Source organism: Macaca mulatta, chromosome 5 (assembly GCF_049350105.2).
Source record: "Macaca mulatta isolate MMU2019108-1 chromosome 5, T2T-MMU8v2.0, whole genome shotgun sequence".
Lineage (NCBI taxonomy): Eukaryota > Metazoa > Chordata > Mammalia > Primates > Cercopithecidae > Macaca > Macaca mulatta.
In genome coordinates, this window is record NC_133410.1 from 184,984,258 (window position 1) to 185,011,186 (window position 26,929).

A 26,929-nucleotide genomic window follows, 5' to 3' on the forward strand; every position below is an offset into this window, starting at 1 on the left:
ATTTTTGATTATCCCAGGGTAGGAGCTGGCAATTCTCCAATCATGCAGCTTAAAAGTCTTGAAGGCCAAAGGTTGGGGTGATTCTCTCAGAGTCAAATATTGCATCCTAAAAGGTCCATCTGCATTATTCTACAATTAAAAGGGCCACAAATGATCATACACTTGCTTTTGTCTCTGTGCATTCCTCCAATAAATGCTGTCTCAGAAGACCTAGTATATATGCTATTAGATCCTTCGCCTTTACTTGTTTGACAATGGTTTACCCAATACTTGCTTTTTACTAATTCCCGAGATACAGAATTCCAGTGATTACAGGTCTAACATGAGTGGGGTTAATGAGGGTCATATGATAATAGAATTTTGACAAGAGGTGACAATCTAGTTTATAATTATTTCTTCAGTTACTGAATGCAAAATTAAAATACAGCCAATCTTTATTAATCAAAGGTTTGTATTGCAAATTTTCTACTCACAAAAATTTATTTGTAACTTGGAAATCAATACTGGCAGCATTTTCATGGTCACACAAGAATTTGCAGAGAAGCAAAAAACTTTGAGTCACTCGTCATGCACATTCCCAGCTGTGGTTTTACCAGTTGATGTTCTGCCTCCTTATGTGAGCTCATACAGAGTTGACCAGAGGGTGGAGATGGTGGGGGGCAGAGCAGAGTAGTGCAAGAAGCTATGTCTCTGGGGACAGTTAGTTGAGAGTTTGAATCCCAACTCTGCAACCTGTTGTCTTAGGCAAGTCTCTTAGTTTTAAACCTTGTTTTTGCTTTTGTAAAATAAAGAAAACAGAATCTGTCAGGTTGAGTTGTTCCTAGAATTTAAGATTATAATCTATGTTAGATATGTACATGCATATTTTCCCCTAAGAGAGATTGTTTAATCTCCGATAATTCAGTGTTGCCACTTTATGAAACAAAACTACCACAAATAACGAGTATCGACTGTAGATGTTTCCATCAAAAGACAGAAATTCACATCGGTTCCTTGACCACGTAAAGTTGAATGATAATATCGTCTACCTCTTAGGGCTGTTGTGAGGTTAGGTGAGTTAATATATTGCTCTGTTTGGCTAGCGATGAAAGACAGAGTTACCACAGAGAATGACAAGTGATTAGCAGAAGTGTAATTAAGTAGAGATCCAGTATTGCAGTTTTGTAGAAGATGTAGTCCTTTCATTGGGGCAAATCATATAGCCCTTGGTAAGCATACATTGATTGAAAAATGTTCTTTGTTCTGTTCCCCAAAGCAGGAAGTAGCATGGGAAGCTTGTTTTTCATGTCAGAGAGATGGTAGTACATCTTCACTCACTTGCCAGTGGGTTATTTCAACTCTCCAGTTCTGTGTCCGCATGTCATTCATCAGGGTCAAGTAACTATGTGTGAACACCCAGGACAACACACTGGCCACTTTGCTAATGACACCACGTAGATAGAAAACACAGCAGAGTCCCTGTTACCTTGACAAGACACCCAGATGCCATGGTCTGGAAAACAAATGCTCCAAAGGTGCAGGAAGTTGTACTTCCACAAGGTTTATAAGGGTCATGTGGTCTAAGTATGTCCCCTTCAAAACGAATTTTTTAAAAGATCACCTTAGTTTTGAAAGAAATAGAAATCAACTAATAGTGAATGCTTAAGTCAAAGATCTCACAGGAACATAAGACCATAGCTGTCCAATGTCAACTCAATATTATCTGACTCATTGTGTTATAAATTTTGATATATACAGTGGTTGAGTTTTATGTTCAGTAAATATGTGAACTTGGGTAAGTTTCTTCCCTTCCCTTCCCTTCCCTTCCTTTCCCTTTCCTTCCCTTCCCTTTTTTGAAACAGGGTCTCGCTTTATTGCCCAAGCTGGAATGCAGTGGTGCAATCATAGCTCACTGCTGCCTCGAACTCCCGGGTTCAAGTGATCCTCCCACCTTAGCCTCCTGAGTAGCTAGGACTGCAAGTATGCACTACCATGCCTGGCTAATTTTTTAAAAAATAGTTTTTGTAGAGATGGGATCTCACTATGTTGCCCAGGCTGGTCTTGAACTCCTGACTTCAAGCAATCTTCCCACCTTGGCCTCCCAAAGTGCTGGGATTACAGACATGAGCCGCTGCACCCAGCCAGTAAGTTTCCTTTCTGGTTTTTGTTTCCACATTAACTAGAGGTTAATGATAATCAGTATCTCTCAATGTTTTTAGGGCATTAATTGGATTAGTGCATGTAGTGTCCAGCACTTAGTAAAGCTTATTTTATTTAGGGCTATCGTCCTTTTTAGAAGAATAGACTCTGTCCTTTGTGGAACAGGACCTGTAACACTGCAGAACCCAGAGTTGCAGGGCCAGGAAACACAAAGTCTCCTGATGGATGATTAGGAATGATGATGATTCACTCCTGCTTCTACTGAACCCAAACTGATGTATTCTCCATACTGGAGGCCATGGTACCATATAAAGTTTTCTAATTCAGTTTACATAATGTATCCTGGATATGGGCTCCCATCCTCACAGAGTATTATTACCCTCAAGTTGGCACTTCAGCTGTACCTTCTGTTATTTATTCCAATGCTTGCAGAACACCTTCCTGACCTAGTCCTCATTCACCGCATGGATGGGACAGAGCAGTTTTCCCATTGTATAGAATGTGTTGTCTCCATAACCTTGAGAGCTACTAAGAATTGTGCTTTCTTCTCTGTGATACGGAACTCAAGATGCAATAATTTGCCTTCTACTATGAAGGGAAAGTTCCAGAATGTCCTTGACCACTGGAGCTGTAAAGCCCCTCCTGAAGTGGCAGGTCTAGGAATCTTCATAATCTTAACAGGGCCTTCCTGCTCATTCTGCCAGATAAGCATGATGCCACGCATAAAGTGAATCAATGTGATGCTTTGTGGAATGCACAGACAGTCCAGATCTCTTCAGACTACATCCCAACTGAGAGCGAGATATTTAAGAAAGCCCTGGGCAAACTGGGAATGTGTGTTGATTTCCTTTCTAAGTGAAGGCCAGTGGTTTCTGATTATCTTTGTTGACTGGGAAAGAGAAGTAACTAGATAAATAACTAGCTGTAATGCCATGAACCTGCAGCCATATTTATCTGCTCTAGCAAGGATACCACCTCCATCATGGCAGCCGATCGGCCTGCTAGTTGAGTCATCTATAATCATCCTCCAAGTCTAGTCACTTCTGGCAGGGGCCAGACTCACAAATATGATGGAGCTGAAATAGACACACCACAAACACTCTATTATTTAGAAACTTTTTTTTTTTTTTTCCCAGACAGGGTGTTGCTCTGTCACCCAGACTGCGCTCAAGTGTTCCTTCTGCCTCAGCCTCCCCAGGTGCTGGGATTATAGGCATGAGCCACTGTGCCCAGCCTATTCAGATCTTTAAGAGTGTTATTAATCTTTGTCATCCTTTCTGGCATATAATATTTTCTATTTAATTGCTGTCCTTGGAGGGGGACAATGACCATACAGGCCAAGAGCCCAATTTTCAAGTAAGTCAATCATAATCATACATTTGTGAACTTTGAAAAAGACCATTGTGGAGATCTATATACCAAGCGAGATCAAGCAGTCCCGCTGTAACCTGGATTTTGTCCGCAGCTTCATTTATTACTTGAACCTTACATGCTTCCACTCCTAACAGTGGGTCCCCTATAGGGAAGGACATTGCACATGTATGGGGACAGTTGGTATATGGGAACTTTGTAGTGACTGCTCAATTTTGCTGTGAGTCCAAAACAACTCTAAAAAAATAAAGTTTATTAATTTTTTAAAAAAAGAGAGCCTGGGGAACCAAAATCTTAAGGGGCACCTACCAACATTTCCACAATGCACATGTCAGGGTCCACAGCCAAGGTCCTGAGGTTGACAGAATAAATTGGCTTCAGCTGAGCCTTCAGTTGTCTTTAAAGATTACTTGCTATAATTCTACATCCTAAGTTTTGTCTTAAACTTTTTTGACTCTCCCAACATAGAAGAAGGACTTCTTTTCTGCTACAAAGGAGGCAGTCTGCCCTTTACACTTGGATTTCAATTGTTTATTAAGGGCCATTAAGTTTTCATTAGGAAAGGCATTGATATGACTTAATGACAGCAAGTGAGTTCCACTCTCTATGCATTGTTTCTGTACTTCTAGAAGCACCAAAGTATTTCCTTCTATAAGACCAGTTTCCCAAGTGGCTGCCAGTGAATGGCTAGAAATGACACTGCTTCCTTGTGCCAGGGACTGAGTTTTCACGACTCACCTACCGCATGGAATGGTGTCTTCGTGATTAGAGGGGCAGCCAGCAATTCAGTCCTAGAGCCGCATCTTTACTGACTAATTTCTTGGACTGCTATTGGTGTCAGTTGTGTTCTCTGGGAAACATATACTGGGCCAGAGATAAAAAACTGGAAAAAGATTTTTGTGAAAGGAAAAGGAAGGAAGCTGGATTGTGTGGGAGGAACTGTTAGAGGTAGATAGGACAAAATCTTTGCCAGACCAATGGGGAGCTCCAGGGCAAGGTCGACCTGTCAGAGAGGTTCTGAGTTGGGAAGAAATGAGAAGCCTTCGTACCTCAGCCTCTGCTCAGTCATCACCTGAGGCCGTCCTGAAAAAGTGTGGCCTTGGCTCAAGAGCTGTGCATCAACCACACCCCTCAAATGGACTCTTTATGAAAAAGCACCTGAGAGACTGAGTTCCACCTCTGCCACACAAAGTTCCCAACTAATTCAGGTAATGAAATACAATGATGAGGCTGGCGCGCAGTTTCTAAGAATGGAGTCAGGACAGTTCTTCCCCAGTAGAAAAATATGTGTATACATAATTTTCAGTTTTGCCTTTTTAAACTTAACAGCCTCCCAAAGAAGTTTCCAAGATCCACAGAATTTCATAGTCAGCATTACTATAATTTTAAATGACTGTATTATGTGATATCCAGTGTCTTAAAAGATACTTTAAACATGGTTTGAATGGGCATTTTTTTTTAAATGAATTTCCTGGTACACAGGCATTTGGGGAAGTAAAAAAGACATTTTTTTTCAGTAATACAATGACTTTCCTTTTTATAGAAAAGGCAACAAAAACATAGGGTTAAAAATCATTTATGATATAATTCTTCCCTGTGAGACTTTACCATTCTCATTGACCTTTCAGCCTGAATGCAAAAAAAAAAAAAAAAAAATAGAAGACTTTGTCACGGTTTTAGACTGTAGACCTATTTTTAGATGTACAACGTCATGTCCTAAACTTAATAAAAATCAAACACAAAGAGATGAAAGTGGGAACCTTCTTACAGAAATTCCTTTAGGGCTATATCCTGCCTTCATTCTACATGAAGAATTCCCACAGAAATCAATAGAAGATTAAAATAAATATCAATGGCAGGATACAGTCCAAATTATGAACGAAAAGCTTTAAACTTGACAGGTTAATTGTTTTTCAGGCGATTGGAATTTGGGGCAGCATTTTCAAGAGGGAAAACCAACATTTTGGCCGCAGATAAATTAGTGCACAGTATTTTGTATAGCAAGGCCTTATCTACGGAGTTATGTCAACCCTTTGTTTTAAGACATTGGTTTTTGCTATTTGAAAGGGAAGTTTCCAGAACAAGCATCATGATTTTCCATTAGTGGGTCAGGTTTCCACTTTGCCTTTATTTTAACTAGGACAAATGGTATGCAAAGTGAAAGAAATTCATTTCTAATACTCATTGCTTAGCCACATTATTTCAAAAATTCGCAAGAAATAAAATATAATAATATTACAAGTGAAAGATTTAAAGATAAGACTGATTAGTAAGAGTGATTATAATGTCAATTGCCTGCAAAAATTACAACGGGTAGACATGTATACACAGTGTTTAGATTACCAGTCTTATCATCCAGAATACTTGAATAGAGGTTTGTGGAGAAGTCAAACTGCATTTCTTAAGCTTTGCTGACACCATAACAAATGCTTGCCCTTGGGCACATTAGTTGCTCTGAGTCACTTTTTTCTTTTCTTTTCTTTCAGAAAACAGGAAAAGAGTGCCTTTCTGTGAAAGAGGAATGAGCTTCAAGAAAGAGCAGCATAAGCATGCAAGGGTTTAGTTTTGTAGCATAACTAGAAGTCAGAAGCTGGTCACCCTTGGCATTGGTTCGGCACTCCAGCTGACAGGGCCAGCCGCCCTGAGAGTTTTGTCTCCTTTTCTCCACTTTACTAGATTATCTGCCACAACTCCAGGTATTGCATCTTTGTTCAAGCCTGGTGATGGAGTAAAGGAATGGTGTCAAAAAACTGCTTTTTTTTCCCCAAGAAATGTATAGACTCTCCCCTGCATCTATCAACTTATATTTCCTATCTAGAATTGTACCATACGACCAGTCCTAGCTACAAAGAAAAGACTAGAAATAGAGTGGGATGACTGGGCGTGGTGGCTCATGCCTGTAATCTCAGCACTTTGGGAGGCCGAGGTGGGCGAATCGCGAGGTCAGAAGTTTGATATCAGCGTGGCCAACATGGTGAAACCGCGTCTCTACTAAAAATACTAAAAGTTTGCTGGGGGTAGTGGCGGGTGCCTGTAATCCCAGCTACTCTGGAGACTGAGGCAGGAGAATTGCTTGAACCCATGAGGTGGAAGTTGCAATGAGCCAAGATCACGCCACTGCACTCCAGCCTGGCAATTGAGTGAGACTCTGTCTCAAAAAAAAAAAAAAAAAAAAGAAAAAAAAAAGAAAGAAAGAGAGCGGAGCATTTTTGGCAGAAGCAAAATTGAACTGTATAATCCCCGATACAATTCTTTTAATTATTTAAGTGACTTATCAAAATTGCAATAATACTTTGAATAAAGACAGGCATAGAGTAGAAGCCCACTCAGCTATGTGAGGTCAATGAACATCCTTGTTTTGTTTACGCCTGCAAGTCCACTGTGGGAGCACCACTGTTCTATGGCGGAGTGGTTGGCACAATGTGGCCAAGAAATGTAAGTGGCTGAATCACTAATAATCATTTCAAAGAGGCAATTCAATTCAATGAACATGAAATAAATGCTTATTATGTTCAAACCATGTGCTAGGAGCTTGGATTCAATAATTATAATGCTGGATCACAGGTATTAGGAGCTTAATGAGAGATTTAAATAAAGTACTCTAGAAATATAAAGTGATGGTAATTATTCTCCACTGGTAGATTGAAAAGGAGCATAGAGAGAAAACCTAAAAGGAAATGATTCATTTCTACAGTGGTAATAGATTACAGTGACAGTGACAATACTTCACAAGGTAATTCACATTTACTTGGAATTGAGAGAAAAGACTAATGAATGAATTTTCTGGTAGATTGACAAGAGTGGTGGTTTTGATTACTTGAAAATTAAAAGGAGAGTACATAAAAGGACTTCGTTTATGAAATTAAAGAATTCCTGAATGAAGATAAGAGAAATACTGAAATTAAAATGAGATGTCTGTTTCACAGGGAAGAGAGAGTAGTTGTTTGAAATGAAAGCAAAGAAAAACAACAAAACAATAACACCACCACACACACACACACACACACACACACACACACACACACACACCCTGCCCCCAAAACAGAAAACAATTTTTTTTTCCTGTAGGGCCAAGGTCTTGAACACTAAAAAGTAGTTAGAAATAAAATATTTGTAAAGTACTAGGGAAAAAATGATAGTGTCATTGCTTACTGTTTAAAAAGTTGAGCACAGATTGAATTTATTATCAAAGAAACTGTTCAGACTGCTCCAAAATAAATCAATGTGCTTCCAACTTTACCTTAGGTAGAACATGGTCTGATAAAAAAATTTTTTCCCATATTGGAGTGAAATCCTCAATCTAAAGCTTGTTCGAGTTGCTACATTAGTTTCTTTATTCTAGTTTCAGCAAGTTTTAAGGTGATTGAGAAAAGAAAATCTCTTTGAGATTAAAAACCTGCCGTGTAGCCCAAGGAATGTAACATTAAATAAAATGTCAGGAAGAATTCACTGTACATGTTTGAGCTTGTAGAATCACTGTGTTAAATGGATATTAAACTGAGAAAAAATTGTTTTAATGTAGCCAATACAGGAGTATATTAGACAGTCAGATCAGAATGTCTACATCAGAAACTTTTACTAAATACGTATTCATTCCCTTTCTGTGATGATAAGAGCTAATGTTTACTGAGCCTTTTTTCTCTATCCCAGATATTGCGCGAATTACGTTGCACATTTTCTTTGTTAATTTTCACAGCAACCTAACAAGATAGAAATTATTTTTAATTCTATTTTAGTAATGACAAAACTGAGAAGCTGCCATTTGCTTCTGTTCACGTAGTTAGTAAACAGAAATATAAACTGGACCCAGGACTCCTCCTCACCTTAACCAATCTGACTCTATAAGCAATCTACTATTCCTATTGTTTGGGTCACCTGGTATGTCAAAGGAAAAAAAAAAAAAAAGGAAACAACTTGGAAGTTTAGCATACCCTTCATGTTAACATTTATAACCATATCTTATTTTAGCTATTAAATGAAATTTAAACTTAAGTTTCAGTATTCTCAGCTCTGTTAATAAATGCTTCCTTTAAATATTAGGTATAATTGCATAGCCAGTTTCCACCAATGAGTAAGTTTATCTCTGGCAATGAGTTGTTCTCAGTGTCCAAACATATTTCGTTAATTTTGCTAGGGAAGTATTTAATTTGTTTGTGTTATAGTGAACTGAATGTAAGAAATGCCTTAAAATTATAGTACTCAGGTATGCTTCCTTTTAAACATTCTGTTTAATGTTTAACCTTTTTTTGATTTTCCTTCTTGAAAAGAGAATGTTCATCTCCTAAAGTTATAGATTTAATTATTGTTATATTCCACATAACAGTAATTTTTGAAACTAAAAAACATACAAACACAAGCTACTCCATTAAAATGGAATCTATGTTTGAATACTATTGTCGTTTTTAAGTGTATTATATTGAAATTATGTTGATAGAAACACAATCTTTTTTTCATTAGTAACTGCTTTTATGGTTTCTACAAGCAGTTCTCCATCCATATTGAGTGTGGTCCCAGGGAACTGTGGAACTAGTTTTGGAAGTGATTGGTATTGCCTGAGGATTTGGGGCCCAGAACAAAGAGAAACAGAGATCTGAGGGAAAAAGGAGCATAGGGTGGAAGCTAGGAAATGTCTGAAAATGTAAGTCTATAAAATTAGACAGGGCACACACAGAAGCCCAAGTAAAGTTTCTTACGGAGTATCTGTGAGCCAGTTTAGAAAGTTGAGCTTAAAATAATCCCCTGGAGCATATGATATGGGGTAAGGATTCTTTTACAGCTTGGCAGGAGTACAGCTAAACGCTGGGAGAAAGATCCATTGCAGACACTTAAAGTTATTGAAGTTCTGTTTGAAAAACTGAGTCCCTCAACAGTGGACACTTCAGTTAATGGGATAATTTAACCAAGAAAGAGAGTCCAAAATAATTCCTTAAGGACCGATACAAGAAACTTTTTTCTAAGGCAACAAAACCAGAATTTATTACATTGTACCATGGACATTCTACAAGCAAATCTAATATGAATATTGAGGTGTTTTTTTTTTTTTTTAAACAACAGTATCCACAGGGACTTTTATTGCTTGATTTCACTTTTCCCCTAGATCCAAAATTCATACAAATTAAGCAGTGAAAGCTGACAAGATGTTTGAATTACCTTAAAATGGCACATTCTGAATTTAAAGCAGGTGAGAAGATGACCCGACACTTGCCTAAAGTCATATACTCACTAATTGCAAGCTTGACAGAAAAAATTGTTCATGAGAATAGAAATATCTTAAGGAAATTTCTTTATGATGTAGCGATCTTCTGGGTAAAACATAGTGTGAAATTCTACACCTAATGAACTATTATATAGTAAAACAAAATAGACTTTAGGACCTAATATTAACAGTTTCTGTACACTGGGTGCCCACTGATAGCAGTGCTGTGCTTGACCTTGCCTTCATTATCCCACTTGATCCATACATTAGCCCTCCATTGCTGCTGCTCCTAATTACACAAATGAAGGTGAAGAAATGGATGAAGAACAGCCCCCAGTGAAGTTAAGTGATTTGTCAGACCTGGGTTTAGAATTCATGTTTGCTTGGCTACAAAAACTCAGTATTTTGAGCCCAGGATACATTTCTTATTAATTATAGCTTTTCTCATGTTATTTGTTGTTCCATTAACCAAGAAAATATATATTCCAAGGGGGCATCTTGTCAACACTTGAATCACATATTGAATTGATCATGACAAAAGTGTACAATTAAAAGCAAAAAAAACTGTATTATTTCCTTTGGACGCTTCAGACTAAATCCTTGCATTCACTTGATTTTTGATAGAAGTGTTGGTTTCCCTGAGATATAACACACTTCTTCTTGCGCAGGTCCTAAACAAATTGAGAAATAAGATGAAGGGTAAGGTATACGGAAAATAGAAAATATTGTTGTTGTTATTTTAACTGATGAAGGCTAAGTTATGAGGGCCAAAGACGTTGGGTAAATAAACCACAGAATTAGTCAGACTTAACTTACCCAGTCAAGGCACTGGGGGCCACCAGTGTTGGGAACAGCCTGCTCCTAAGAACAACAGGGAAAGTCTATACCCAGAAGCCAAGAGCTGTCTCAAGGAAAATGGTACCCAGTTCTTTGTTTTGAAATGTGTTCATCAGATAAATCTCCTCACTCCCAGAGAGCAGAGGAAAGGGGTGAAGAAAGGGTGGGTTTTACAGCAATAGAACTGCCTTCAGAAGAAGAAAATTGCAGTTCACTTTCTCACATTCTCTTGTACCTTTCTGGGTGTAGCTTCCATGCCTCTGGTTAGATCTCCAGCAGTCCAGGACACACTGCCTACCACACTCACGGGGTGGGGGTTGCTTGCCTCCTCTCAAGGATGAAAAACTAGTCCTTTAGGATTCTCTTGGAACCTCTCATGGGAAAGACACGTGTTGCCCCAAGAAGGCTCTGAAATGAGTCTACTCCATTAATTAAATTACACCGGGGCCACTTTACTTAAGCTTCAAAATTTACTTCCTATTCTCTTTCCCATCCCAAATTATGTCCAAGCATGCTTTCCTATGTAACGTGTCATTGATCCTGTAATAAGATTTAATGATATTAATGAATAGAATAAAATACATAAATTCTATAATAATAAAATTCCAGAAAACTTTCATAGAAGCCCTCTTCTGCTGTCAGATTCAGAGGGAGAAATTAAAGGCTGTGCCTATTAACATTTAAAGGAAATTAATGTTTAAAATTCATTTTTAGATAATATGAGTTAAAAGTTAGAAATTAAAGAAATTCCCACTTTTAGAAAATTCTGCTCAGTCTATACTAGAGGTTTTCTCAATTATCTGGATGCATAAGAATGGCTGATATTTCTTTATAACCTCATACATTTTATTATTTTAACACAAGGTATCTGACATGTCTCTCTTTTTAGAATCCAAAGAACTAACGGGACACAGGTGATTATAACCACACTGTCTCCACATATACCAACTTCACAAAAAAGGGTTTAGGACAATTTTCCCAAGTAAAAATTCCTGAAGCCATTATTTAATATTAGCTGAAACTGTAGTAAAAAGTCAGTTATATTTCTAAGTAAAAGAAGGCATATTAATTATCTACTGCTGTGTGACGCATCACCCCAAAATTTCTCAGCTTAAAAAAATAAGCATGTATTCTCTCGCATTTTCTGTGTTTTAGGAATTGGTGAGCACATTTTCTTTTCTGGTTGGTTCTGGTTCAGGATCTCCCCTGGGGTCGCAGTCCAGCTGTCACCAAGGGCTATAATAATCTGACAGCTGCAAGGTTCATTCCCACCCTTGCCCATGTAGGCAGCCTACAGTTTTTCACCATTGGTGAAAGACCTCAGTTTCTTACCACATGAGACTCTCCATGACTCCTCATGACATGGCAACTGGCTTCCCTCAGAGCAGTGATGTGAGAAAGAAGGAAAGCAAAACAGTGACGTCACACTGTCATTTATGTCTTAGTTTCTGAGTCATACACCATTTCTTCTGCCTTCCTCTATTTCTTAGGAATGCGTCACTAAGTCCCATGATACTGTCAATGGAAAGCATTACACGAGGGCTTAAATACCAAGAGGCAGGGAACCCTGGGGGCCATCTTAGGGACTGGTTTCCAAAAGAGGTGATGGCAAAAAAAAAAAAATCTTAATTTTTACTCTCACCAGGATGCCACTGGTTGGTTGGTACAATTTCAGCAGAATCTATGATTTGGTCATTTAAATTTAATAGAGGGAAATCTTTAGCAAAAGGTTTAGTACAGTTCACCACCATCTCTGAGAGAAAAATCTGCCCATGCACAGCTTTTAGTGTCCATCTGCTCTGGGATCTCTGTGTTCTGGGTGCTTCTGCTCTGTATAGGCAACGAGCTCTGTTGGGTCACATAGCTACCACGTACCTTGTAGAAAGGCATTTTTATTCCTGTGCCATCGTGGCTAATTCCACTGCCTCTTATTAGAGAACCGCTTAGGCCTAAGAAATCTGCTTTTCGTGATGCTTTTATCTCGTCTCCATACCTATTTCAACCAGAAAAACATTTGCAACATATTCCTGAGATGAAACTAGTGTAGGTACTTCTGAAGCCAGTGTTTCTTGGGCTATGATGTGGCCCAAGGTCCCGTCCATGTGCTCCTCAGGGAGCACTGTCTCTTCACTGCTTGTGACTTCTAAAGTTTCTAGGTCAGTTTCCTTCATGATAAAGGAAACCAATGAAAGTCTCCCTACGATAACTGTATCACCTTGAAACACATCTAGTGTTTCTTTTGAGCAGTTTCCACTCTAGTCTCTGAATGAGCCTCATAAATTCACCATCATTTTCTTGGCCCCGAATAGAGAGAATAATTTGGGGCTGTTAATTGCTGATCCATTGCTGCCTACCCAAGCCTGACACTAACCATTTGAAGACAGAATGTCAGAAGTAGCACAGAGCACATGCGAAACCCAGCTGCCTTGTAGTTTTAAAACAACGATATCAAGGTCTACAAATTTACAGAAAAACTTGTTCTCTTTATAGTTTAATTCTTGCCTCTGCTGCCCTTGAGCTCTAAGACCTCTGCAGCCACTGACATCTGTTGTGGTTTTTGCTGTCTGCATAACATATGCAACTGTATTTCAAGGTCAGGAAGCAACAAGCTCTGGGCTGCCTGTGCCTGTGAAAGGCTTTCATTGCCTTGAGCATCTTTGTCAAGGACCTTCTAGACTTAACTCCATAAGTCATAGAGAAATGTTTTGTCATAGAGAAATACACCATAATCTATGTTCATAGATCTAGATCAGAATATCGTGTGCCCTGGGTCTTAAAGATGCTGGCCCTTGCCATGATATTTAGAAGTTGGTTCAGTATATGCCATGACAGACTTCAAAATATTCTGCTGCAAAACCCGCAATTAAAAGTCTCTCCATGTGTTATTTTCTTTTTCTCCTCAGCTTTGCTCATTGCATCTTATTTGGCAGTATTCCCATCAAAATACACCAAATGTTGTTTCTTTTAAGGTAATCCCTCAAAATTGCAGGTCCCCGGAATGATGGCAGACCTGTCTGCAGAAAGCAGTGGTGACTGTACTCTTTCTGCCAAAGGCTGAGCCCCAAGGAGATGAATGGAAAGCAGCTGAGCTGAGCATGCCCCATTTATCTTCACAAACTTACCAACTAGACAAGATAGTCCACTGTGGTTGTGTTTGATTTAGGAAAAGTGCAGGAAGAAGTAGGAGTAGGTTACACTAATGGAATACCCTCCATAGGAAGAAAACATCAGGAATGAGGAGAAAGTTTTGTCTTTTAACTATATGACCGAGAGGCTCTTTTAGGCTTATAATAGAGATTTAAAGGAAGAAAGCATTTTTCACCCTAGGAGAAGGTTAAGTATTTCTTGTGCAAGAGTAGCTATCGCCCTATAACACTATAATATTTCCACCGTGGAATTTGGGGAAGAGATAAACACGTTCACCAGGACTGAGTGAATTTTGTCAGAGGAATCTGCTCTTCCTCTGTGCCTGCCCTCTGCAGTACACCTCACAGTGATCTGACTTCAGACCCTTTTCCTCCCCTAAACCATCTTTCTTCAATGTCAACAGTGATCTCCTGAGGGCCGAATCCAACAAACGTTTCCCAGCTCTCCTCCAACGTGATTGCTCTTTGATATCTAAAACTATACTTTTGGAAATCGTTTTCAATGTCTCTTTTTCAAAACTCTTATCTTCTTTGGCTTCCTTAACCCTGCATTCTCCAGGGTCGTTGGCCGGACCTCTGAAAGCTCCTCTCCTTTCTCCTCCTCTAAGACATCATCCTTTGTGCCTTCCTTGAACAAAGTAATTCTCTGCCCCCAGCTCTGTTGGTATCTAGTTGTAGACTTTCTACCTTGGCAATGTACTTTTGGCCATGGTTTCTACAACAATCCCCATGAGAGTAACTCGGCCCTAAATGACACTCTCAACTTTCTACGGAACATACATGTATTTTCAATATTCAAAGTAAATGTATCCAACACTAATTTTTTAATCAGAACCTGCTTTCCTTTATATATTCATTTCCTCAGTCAATCAGAATCAGATGCTCATTCTTAAGTCACTGAGGCCAGGAATTGCATGATCACATAGTCACATTGAAAACTGCTTATCTTAGAGATTTGTCAGGCTCCGGAATCAGTTAGATCTAGGTTCAGGCCCAGCTGTACAATGACCAGCTATGTGATCTTCAGCAAGCTACCAAATTCTCATATCTTCCCTCATCTTTAAAACAAACATAGTAAGCAGAATGTCCCTCACAGGACTATTAAGGAAGATTTACTGAGATAAATGTGCATGGAGTCCTTAATACACTGGTGTATGCAGAGAAATCTGATATTTACCTGTTATTACAGTGTTTGTTGTAACTCTGGATTGTCTTTAAATTATGTGCCCTTCTTTTATATCTGCTGCCATTACCTTAATTTATTTCCTTTCCTCATGTGGATTATTGCATCTGACTAGTTTCTTTGTTTATAGTTTCTCACCCTTTAAATCCATCATTTGTACTGTCACAAATTTTACCTTACAATAGCCCAGACCTATTCACACCACACTCTGCTGCTTTAATACCCTAGTGGCTCCTGTTAGTCTACAAAATAATGTCAGTCCCTAGCATGGTAGCCAGGGCTTTTAATAACGTGCTTACAACTTGCTTTCTTCCTCACACACTTAGGCTGCAGGCATGCTGGACTTTTCACTGTCCCTGAGTGCACTTTCATAAACACATGACTTTTGGCACAAAAAAAAGAAGAAGAAGAAGAAAAGAAAAGGCAAAAAAATCTCTCAGCCTGTAATTCTCTAAGCTGTTCATGCTGCAAATATGAGCAAAAATTCTTTTCTTTTCTACTTGATTGACAAATTTTTATCTTACTGTCCTCGTGTGTGTATACATTCATATATATATAAAATATATATAATATTTATATATTTAACCTCATAACAGTGGTTTACATGTTCATGCCTGCAACAACAGTTTAAGCTCCCTAAAAGCAGAGACCATATCTAATTCTTCAAACTTAGTCACCATATCTAGTATGGCCATAGTCGATGATTAGAAAACTCATAAGGAAATGAACTTGTAACTCTAATAACATTCTAAGTTAGGGTTTTAAGATTGTGGATTCTACTCCTTCACCAAGTTAGCTTATGTTTTGATAAGTATTTGCCTCTTTAATACTTCGATGGTACTGTGCGAGGAATCCCATGGCCTGTTAACAGCAGCTCGCCATGTTAGCTTGCCTATGAAGAACAGAGAAAATGTGGGAGGCAATACGGTGGCAGTGGTGTAATTAAAATGTTAAAAATTCAATCTGAAATGTAATAGCTAGTTATAATAAGTAAACAGATCAACATAAGATTTTTTAATTAAAATAACAAGAGTCCAGATGGACAGCGTTTTCTGAAATTACTCCAGGTCTCACATACCCTGAGAATCATCAGTTCCAACTTTTCTTAGAGACAAGTACAGTTAAAAGAAACCCTACTTTATTTAGTACCACGTAACCAATAGATAGTGTTCATGGGGTTCTGTTTCACAGTCTCATTTATTTCTTGGCTTTATTGAAGTTTTAGGCCAAATGTGAGCCCCGTTGAGTTAATGAACAAAAGCATCCTTTTCTAGCTTTATTAAAACTTGACTGTAGGCTATTTCACATTGAACACTTCTTAGATTCTTAAGCAAGGTGCCAATATGCCCTGCACGACTTTTAGAGAAAATTAAGGAAGGCATCTCAGTGTCATGAATCCGAACTGTTCCAAGTGCCTCAAAATAAATGAAAACTCTATCCACTTGGTTAAAGCACAATTTGTCCATTTAAGTCTCTGCTCTTACACAGCTAGTATACCCGTACTTTCTCCTTTGCTTCTGATGTCCTCATTGTAAGACCTACCCCCAAATATAAATGCTAGCAAAGATGAGATTTTCTGTTACTATTTCAAATAAAGTTGTAATTGTTTTCAAAATATGAAATCTCTGCTCATTATATAAAAATTTAAAAATACAAAAAAAGGAAAAAATTATTTTATCATCCCCAAAGATCTACTGTTTGTGTTGTAATATTCCTAGATTGTTTCTATGTGTTTTACAAACTTTTTATAGCTGTGATCAAATAAATAAGGTACTAGAGAGTTGTGTCCTTATTTTGTCATTTAACACTATAACAAATTTTTCATGTAAATATATCATTTATAAATAACATTTATCAGTTTCAAAATAGTTCATCATGTGAATATATCATCATTAACCATTCCCTTATTATTGGGTATTTTTTGTGTTAAGGTTTAAGCTATGATTAATAATTTCTTAAGCTTAGTTTCCGAAAACTTTTCTTCATGAGTAGGATAGGGAGAGAAAATCTATTGTTTTTGCTGTCTGCATGTCTTCCTAGTTCATGGAAACAGATTCCCATTTCCTGAGGGGAATGCATTCCATTACCTTATTGAAATCAATATCAGTCATGCAGTGAAGCACATATGGGCATGATCTTCAGAATACTACATTTTTCTGGAAACTGTCAATGGCTCAGAGAAAGGCATATGACCCAAGTCAGGACAATCAGTCTTTTCCAGGATGTTTTGGCTGGAATGTTCATTCAAGCTGTGAAACTGGTAATTTTGTTCATTGTTTGAGGAAATCTGCCTGAATAATGGACAAAAAGAGCTTTGAACTACATCATTTAAGCTTTGCCTTGCCTAAAATGTACTTTATGCTACTAACTTTTCAGGTATTTGCTCTAGTTTTTTAGTTATTTTAGCTTAAGCTAGTTTCAGTTTGAATACTATTGCAAGCTTGAAACCATGCTGACTAACAAAAATGAAATCTCCTCAGGATGTCAGCAAGATAGCTGAATAGGAAACTCCAGACCCTCTTTCCTCTCATGGAAACACTGATTTAAAAACAGTACACAGATCAATTCCCTTTGCGAAAAATCCAGGGAACAGTTAAGATGCTCTTGTACCCTAGGCAAGAACAAAACCAACTGCATCAAAGCTAGATGAAAAATTTAAGCAAAAACTCTTTTACCAATAGTCCGTCCTCCTGCTACAACACTAGCATATACATCAGATGCATAGACACTAACACAAAGTTATAAGAAACACAAAGAAATAGGAAGTATGGCCCAATCAAAGAAAACACATAACAATCTCCAGAAACTGATAATTTAGAAATGGAGGTAAACAAATTATCTGAAAAGGAATTCAAAATAGCTTTCATGTAGAAATGGAGAAATAAATCTATAGGCCAATATCTCTGATAGATTTTGATTCAAAAATCCTCAACAAAATACTCACAAATAGATTCCAAGAGCACATTTAAAGGATCATAGACCATGACTAAGTGGGAATCATCTCCGTGTAAGGATGGTTCAACACAGAGAATCAATAAATTTAACACACCACATCAACAGAATGAAGGATAAAAATCAAATAGTCATAACAATAGATGCAGAAAAGCATTTCACAAAATTCAATACCCTTTCATGATAAAAGCACTCAGCAAACCAGGAATAAAAGGAAATTACCTCAACATAATAAAGACCACATATGAAAAGCCCACAGCTAACATCATACTTAATAGTGAAAAACTGAAAGCTTTTTCTCTAAGATAAGGATGGCCACTCTTGTCACTTCTATTCAAAATAGTACTGGAAGTACTAGTCAGAGTCATTAGGCAAGAAAAGAAAAGAAGCATCTAAATTGGAAAAGAAAAAGTAAAATTATCTGTGTTCATAAATAACATAATCTTACATGTAGAAAACCCTGACAATTCCATACAAAAAATATTTCCACTAATAAATTAATTCAGTAAAGTTACAGAACATAAAATCATCATACAAAAATTAATTGCATATCTATACACTAAGAACAAACAATTTAATAAGATAATTTTATTTGTAATAACATTAAAAGAACACAATATTTAGGAATTAACTAGAGGAGAGAGACTTGTACATTGTAAACTATAAAACTGCTAAAATAAATTAAAGAAGGCACAAATAAATAGCAAGGCATTTCATGTTCATGGATGGGAAAACTCAATATTGTTAAAATGTCCAGAATACCCAAAGCAACATACAGATTCAATACAATCCCTACCAAAATCCCAAAGATGTAGAAAGAAATTCTAAAATTTATATGGAAGCACCAAGGGCCTTGAAGACCCAAAACGATCTTGACAAAGAAAAAAATCTGGAAGCCTTAGAAATTTGCTGAATTCAAACTATATTACAAAGCAACAGTAATCAAAATAATATGATGCTGGCATAAGGGCAGATATATAGATCAATGGAATACAATCGAGAGCCCAGAAATAAACCCATGCATATATGGTCAGCTGATCTTCAGTAAGGGTGCACAGAATATGTGATGGAGAAAGGATAATTTTATCAACAAATGGGGTAAGGAAAAGAGGATATCCATGTGCAAAAAAGTGAAATTGAACCCTAACTTTATATCATACACAAAAATCAACTCAAAATGGATTAGAGGCTTATACATAAGACCCATAACTGTTAAACTTTTAGGAAAAAACAGAGAAACATCTTCCTGACATTGGACTTGGCAATAATTTTTTGAATATGACATCAAAAGCACAGGCAACAAAAGCAAAAGTAGGCAAGTGGGGCTACATCAAACTAAAAAGCATCTACACAACAGAGCGATAAAAAGGCAACAAACAGAATGAAAAGATAACCTACTAAATACGGTAAAATTTTTGCACACTATATAGCAGATGAGGAGTTAATATCCAAAATATATAAGAAATTCAAACAACTCAATAACAAACAAAATTAATAACCCAATTTAAAAATGGCAAGGGGCTTGAACAGGTATTTCTCCAAAGATGACATACACATAGCCAAGTATATGAAAAGATTCTCAACATCATTAGCCATCAGGGAAATACAAATCAAAACCCCAATGATATATTACCTCATACCTGTTTGGATGGCCATTATAAAAACAAAAACAGAAAATAATAAGTGTAGGTGATGATGTGAAGAAATTGGAATCCTTATACACTGTTGGAGGAAATGTAAAATGGAGCAGCCACTATGAAAACCAGTAGGGAAGGTGGTCAAATAATTAAATACAGAACTACTACATAATCCAGCAATTCCACTTTTGGGTATTGATTCAAAATAATTAAAATCAGGATCTCAAAGAAATATTTGCATTCCCATGTTCACTGCAATTTTATTCACAGTTGCCAAGAGGTGGAAACCACCTAAATGTCCATCAACAGCTGAATGGATGAAAGGATATGTGTATAAACATACAATGAATATTACTCCGCCAGAACAAAGAAGGAAATTCTGTAATATGCTACATGGATGAAACGTGGGATATTATGCTACATGAAATGTCAAAGAAAAACAAATACTGCATGATTCCACTTATATGAAGTATCTTTACACTCATCAAAGCAGAAAATAGAATGGTGTTTGCTAGGGGTTGAGAGAGCTGGAAATGGGAGGCTTCTGTTTAATGGGTATAAAGTTTCAGTCATGCAAGATGCAAGAAACATCTAGTGATCTGCTATACAACATTGTGCTATAGTTAACAATATTATACTGCATACTTAAACATTTTTATAAGAAGGTGGAGCTCATGCTATGTGATTTTTTTACTACAATGAAAAGTTAGATCTTCCCACCATATTAACCAATACAGATATGAATATTTGTGTTTCTTCATAAGCCTCATAAAATTGCTATCCCAAAGTCTTGGATCAAGTCATATTTTTATAGCATGTTAATGGAATCTCTTATGCTTCATCCATGTTGAAAATGAGTATTTTCATTTTTAAGTGTTGCTTGTACTTTATTGGCCAAAATTATTCCACTGTTTATTTCTGTTATTGAATTACCTGTATATTTTATAATGCCTAAATAGGTCATTATTGTTGTCTTTGTCTGTGTAGGGGTTGATACTGTAGGGGAAGAGCAAAATAATGTGGCTCCTAAAGAGGAAATTAATTAAGAAAATTCCTACTCTTTTAAACTTGAATCTCTATAAATGCCCAAATTAGAGGCTTACTCGTTGGAATTATTCCTTTCTAATTTCTTCTCTTTCCAGCTAACAGAGATAGGCATTCTTGGAAACAACATGTATTTGAGGACTATGGTTGATTTTCTCAAATTTTCAGGAAGAGCAACACCACTGACCCATGATAGAAACAGTGTTCTAACAGAGCTGGAAGGTGCTAGTAAGTCCACAGTGCTGACATTCTTTCATTTGCATTTCTGGTTGACCTGCTGCTCAGAAAAGAAGTCTGCGATATGAAGTTTGGTGTAACTACTTCAATGATTCCCCTGCATTCTGATACAGACTTGGGCTCACACCTTTTCTGGAGGTAAGGATCTTGTCTGGCTTAGTCAACAGTACATCTCAGGAGCTCAGTATGGTTCTTTACACATAGTAAGTGCTCAGTAAAAATTTGTTCAATACAAACAAATAAATTTTTAGACAAGAATACCAATATTGTTTGGACAGGAGAAATTCTTTCTAGGTCATATCACTTTTTAGTAATTAGAAAAGATGACTTGGAAACTTTCACCAAGATAGTAGCAAGATTTCTCTGCATAGAATTTTAGAGCTGCAAGGGACTTTGAAAAATAGCCTATTTAATTTACATACAAAAGTACTGAGACACACTAATTAAAAGCAGAGACCAGATCAGAGGTCAGGTTTTTTTGCTTTAACCACGCTGTCTTTCCTCCGGAGGAAAATCACTTTGCACATATCATCAGCTCTTAAGTTTGATCTCTGGCAAAGAAATGATAATCAATCTAATTATTTCACATTTCAGAACAACAGTTAAGTTTATAAATGAGTAAATTTATTTTGTTTATAGGTTTCCCCTTTGAATTTTTAATTTTGTTTTTAATGAGCTAGAATTTCCTTTGACTTCTAAGATTTTAAGTCAAAACTACTAATGACTGATAGCTGCAAAATATACTAAGTTTAGACTGCTCTGAGAGTAAATAGCTGTCAAATGTGCTAAGCTTTCATGGCAGATTAGATAATATTCTGAATCATTTAAAGGTATATATTCATTCATAACACATTAACATTCATTCATTCAGAACATTTTCTGCCTACACAATCTTCAAAGATTTTCTACTGTCTGAAGAATAAAGTACAAACCCCTTCTTGGTATTCATGATCTAAGACTTGCCTCTAGAGTACTTTTAAAATTTTCCTTTATTTCTTCTTAGCTTACCTTAAACTCCAAACAAATTGAGGTTCTTACTGTTTCTTGTAGATAGCCTTAGTTTTCTAATCTTGTTGCTTGTTAATCCTTGTGTCCTTAATGTGGAGGTATTCATTCCTTCCTCACTTATTCATAAACAAATACAACTAGCTCAAGGCCTATCTCAAGTGTTGGCTTCTTAAACTTTTGTTTTACATTCTTCCCCTCTGAAATATTCTCTCTCTTCCACATACTCCTAACATTTTATCTGATGCCTCAATGCCCCTGTTCCTTTTGACATTGTATCATGGTACTTTAAGTAAATTTTTATTTGCCTATTAATTCCTTAAAAATATTCTTTATCTGATTTCTCTTCATAATCTCTGTAGCATCTTTTCCATTGTGGGCTTTCAATAAACCTTGAAATAACAATATATCTATTAAGAACATAGGAAAGCAAAGGAAAATGACTTTTAAAAAGAGGTAAACTATAATATTTTTATTTTAGGACTGTATAATTAATCATTGAAAATTTCTTATAAGATCTCTATGGGACACTGTTAAAAGTATTTTGTTTGTTTTTAAATAAAAAGTTATTTAGCATGAACATACCTAGAAAAATGAAATGAGTTATATGAATTCAGTGTATAAATGTAAATGAATAAAATAATATGTGTTAGATGGGGTGACTGGTAATATACCAGCAGTCCTGCCATAAACAACTTTAAAACTGGAAAAACGTGTCAAGCAAACATTTTCAGGCAGCAGCCAACAGCAGTGCAAGACTGTGCGCACTGACAGAAGGGAATCTCTCCATATGCTCCCATGATTGCCCAGCTTTCTGAGAGCCAGTTCCCTGACTATGGTGCAAGGAACCCCGGTCTGAGGAGAGAATGTGGTACTTAGAGAAACCGAAGAGGCAGAGATCAGAGTTGAGGGCAGCTTAAGCAGTGTAGAGTAGGGCATGAAAGAGAAGGGAAATTGGCAGAGAGGTGACTCCAAAAGCTTATGCACAACAATGCCACGAGTGGGTGGTTAGGGCATGGGTTGTCCACACATAGGGAAAGACCGCGTGGTGCTTACCAGATTAAAGTACTATGAGATCAACAGTGCAATAGAAATACCATAAAATGAGCAGTGCTGGGGAAGAGCAGATCTAGACATACTTTGGAGTATGTCTTGACATCTACCTCCTTCTTACCTTTGGCGTTCTGCTATCTCAATAGAAAGAAATCCCCGGCATTAGCCAGACACCATAAAATCTTCACATTAGGTTTGAGAACCAACCTTTCTAATTTCTACTGTAGGTCTACCCTAGCAAAGCATAAAATCAAGCCCCAGCAGTATCTGGGCTTCATCCAGATCTGTACTAGCAAAGCAGAAATTCAAACCCAAGTAAGATCAACATGGTCAGCCAGTAATTAGCCTACCTTCTAAAACAAGAATGAACAGTTTTCAGAGAAGATTTTTAAAATCTAGAGGCTTAACATTGTATTCTTCAAAATGTGCAGCATTTTCATTTTAAAAATCATGAGGCATTCAAAGAGACAGAAAAATTTGATCCATAGTCAAGAAAAAAAGTGATTAATAGAAACCAAAGCTTAGATGGCCTACTTGTTGAATTTAAACCGAGAAAGACCTTAAAACCACTAACATAAATTTATCTTAAAAGGGAAATTATAGTCTTAATGAGTGAGAGAATGGGGATTCCCACAGAAAAATGAAAACTATGAAATAAGAATCAACTGCAAATGCTGAAATAAAAAAATTACAGTAACAGAAATAAGAAGTATTTTAAGGGCTTAAGAGCAGATTTAAGATGGAAAAAAGAATAAGTAAACTTGAGCACAAGTAAAGAGAAGTTATTTGATTTTAGTAACAGAGAGAAAAAACAATGAAGAAAAACAAAGACTTAGGAATGTATGGGACAATATGACAAATTTTCTTCCTTTAAATGAAGGAAATTTGAGAACTGCTTTGTTTTATTTTGGTATATCCCTAATTCCAGCATGGTGGGCAACTAAAAGATATTACTTAATACATTTTTATTGAATTTCTCATTATTTTTCAGAAAATCAATTACCTTGAAATATCAAATAACTGTATTTCATATGTGATATGTCTTTTTTCATCTCTAAATTAAAAGCTGAGTTTACTAAATGAAAGATTTTTATTTTTACTAAAGAATGAATCTGTGTTCTCATCGAATACGGGCAAATATTAATGGCTTAAAGAGGTTGATGTTTCCAGCACCTCAAGATTATTGACTTTTGATCCAAGTCCTATTAGAAAATTGGTTCAAAATTGGACCATATGACATATGGATAAGAATAATCCTCTGTCAGAGAGATATGTTAAACGTGACTAATTTCTGTGGAAGGCTATATTTTATCGTGTGTGAATGTCTTTTATAAAGTGGATATGTTAGTTCTTGCTCAAAAGATAATTGCCGTCTGTAAATGAAATCAGGAAAAAAACATACATTTAAGTTTACGTGGGAAATTTTTGGTTTGGGTTAGGCTGAGACATACCATTATAATACAGTGCACTTGGAAACTGTCAGGCCTGGGAATTGCCAAACATTCATTGGAATCAGGAGCTGCAGACGGGTTTTGAATCTGAGCCTAAATTTACTGTCATATAAATAGAATAGCCAGTTTTCTGAAAGGATATACATTCTTTTTAACCCTGGAGTATCACAAAGTCACTTATAATTTTAAGTGTTATCTTGTACTAAACGTCTGTTTCAAAGTTTAGCTCTTCTGTCTTAGGAATGAATTCTTGGAGCTCATTGTGTGCCTGCATGTGATTTATCTTGAATAAAAAGTGGGCTCTCATTCAATTTTGATTACAAAACTGTTTGTGGCTATTTGACTTCAATCTGATTTGATTGATTTACTGCTTTTCATACTTCCTGAAAAATATTTATAGTTGTAATTTGTAAATAAATAAAGGTACTAATTTGGGAGATATGTTCAGTGATAGGAGCTATTTCATAGAAAAAAACTATTTAACAAACTTTAAAAATACTTCCAAATACTTTATTAATTATTATAACATTATCTTATATATATGTATAATTCTCTATAGAATTCAAATTATTTAACAGATAGTCCTTAGTGAAATCTATAGTCTATTGCTAACATGTTGGGAATTGGCAGACAACTATGGCTATAAAATAACGGTTGTGAAGCAATAAATTATGATTTGATGAAGGTCCTTCACTTATCAAATGAGAACTCAGGAGCTCAATAACATAACATCACTGATTTCCCTGGCCTGAATTACTCTCACTTGCTCATGTAAACAAATCTGTTGTATCTTTTGACCCAGTCTTATCCTGGAAACCTAGCTTCACAAACCAGATATCAGAACAGGCCACTGGAATTGTAGGAATAAATATGTGCTCTGTAATGATGCATACAAGCAGAACTTCAAGTAATACACTTTATCAGAAGGCAAGTGAAAAAAATGAAGAAGGCATATGATGTTCTGCATATTTAAAAACTTGTAAGTATGTATCTTTTTAATCACTGGTCTTACTGCCCTATAGTTCTTTTTCAGCTATTGAATTGTGACTGACATTTTCTAATATAAATGTCATTGATGCACTTCGTATTCAAGGAATTAATCTTTTCAAATCTTCCTTTTTTCATGTATGGAACATTTTTCCAATATGTTCACAATCAAGAAGCACTAAAAATGGATTGAAAATCTTTTATCCTAACTACATTTACAGTATATGTATCCTAAATGTTAATGTTTTCCCAATGACTTCCCTTTAATAGTATCAGAATAATAATAATAAAACATAAATGCTAACCTTATTCATCATAAAATTACTAACTTTACATTTTTTTTGCTTTAAGTTGATTAGTGTTGATTAAATTAAGCTCTATAGTGATTGTTCAACATAGATATGTGTGAATTCCACTGGTGATTATAGCATACCTTTCTGTATGACTAAAAAAATTATATGGAACATGTATCTTTATTTCAGATGTATGTTCTTAATTTGTAGTTATAGAGTATAAGTGTATCTTGAGATAAACATGATGGAGTCCATATGTTTTTGTTATAGTAAGTCCAATTCTGAAATTAAGAAAGTGGTAATCATTTTATTCTTGACAAAATATAAGGTGCAGACAGCTATATTTTTACTTTCTGCTCAATGGAATTTCCCATGTTAAAGGACGAAGGATGATAAGTGTGTTTTTAATTTATCTTTCAATTGATACTATTACTAAAATAAACATGTAGTACCTACAAAATATAAATAGGTATTGTAGCATACATGAGTACGTTAGATCATCTGAGTAGTGTTTATTAGTGATTACATTTTCTACTAAGAGTACTGATGGTGCTTTGCAGTATAGAAAATCTTACTGGCACTAATCTGTAACAATCACCTTGACTTTTGCAAGGATTTAAGGTGTATTTCACAACCGTCTTGAGAACCTGTGATATGGAAGGTGCTCTGCTGGGCCTGTTATGTTGAGATCTACTCATGCTCTTGAGAGATTGCTCCTCTTATTTTCTTTTTAAAAAATATTTATTTTTAATTTTTATTTTACTTTAAGTTCCAGGATACATGTGCAGAACGTGCAGGTTTGTTACATAGGTATACATGTGTCATCGTGGTTCGCTGCACCCATCACTCTGTCATCTAGGTTTTCAGCCCCTCATGCATTAGGTGTTTGTCCTAATGCTCTCCCTCCCCTTGTCCCCTACCTTCTCCGACAGGCCCTGGTGTGTTATGTTCCCTTCCCTATGGCCTCTTTTTCTAAGAAATACTGAAGAATTCTGGGGGTTCCTGTAACTGACTGGCAAATGATGAACAATGTTTCACAGGTGTCCTTATTCCCAAATAGCACCACCTCTGTACACACTACTTTGTTATCTAGCCAGAAGAAAAACAAAATAAAGCATCTCAAAGAGTCTCATACCGGTATTTATAGCTGCTGTCTCTACATTCTCTATCATTCCACACACATTTTTATTTACCTCAAATACATATCCTTATTTTCTGTGGAGTAGATTAAGAAATAATGAACTACCCTCAAATAAAATAAGGTAAGGGCAAAGGGGGTCTTTGGGATTTCACTACTGAAGATATCAAACGACTTAAAATATTTCTTCAAAGTCTTGCTTTAGAATACTTGCATCTACTCCAGATTTCCAGATGACCAAGTGCTTAGAACTGGTTACA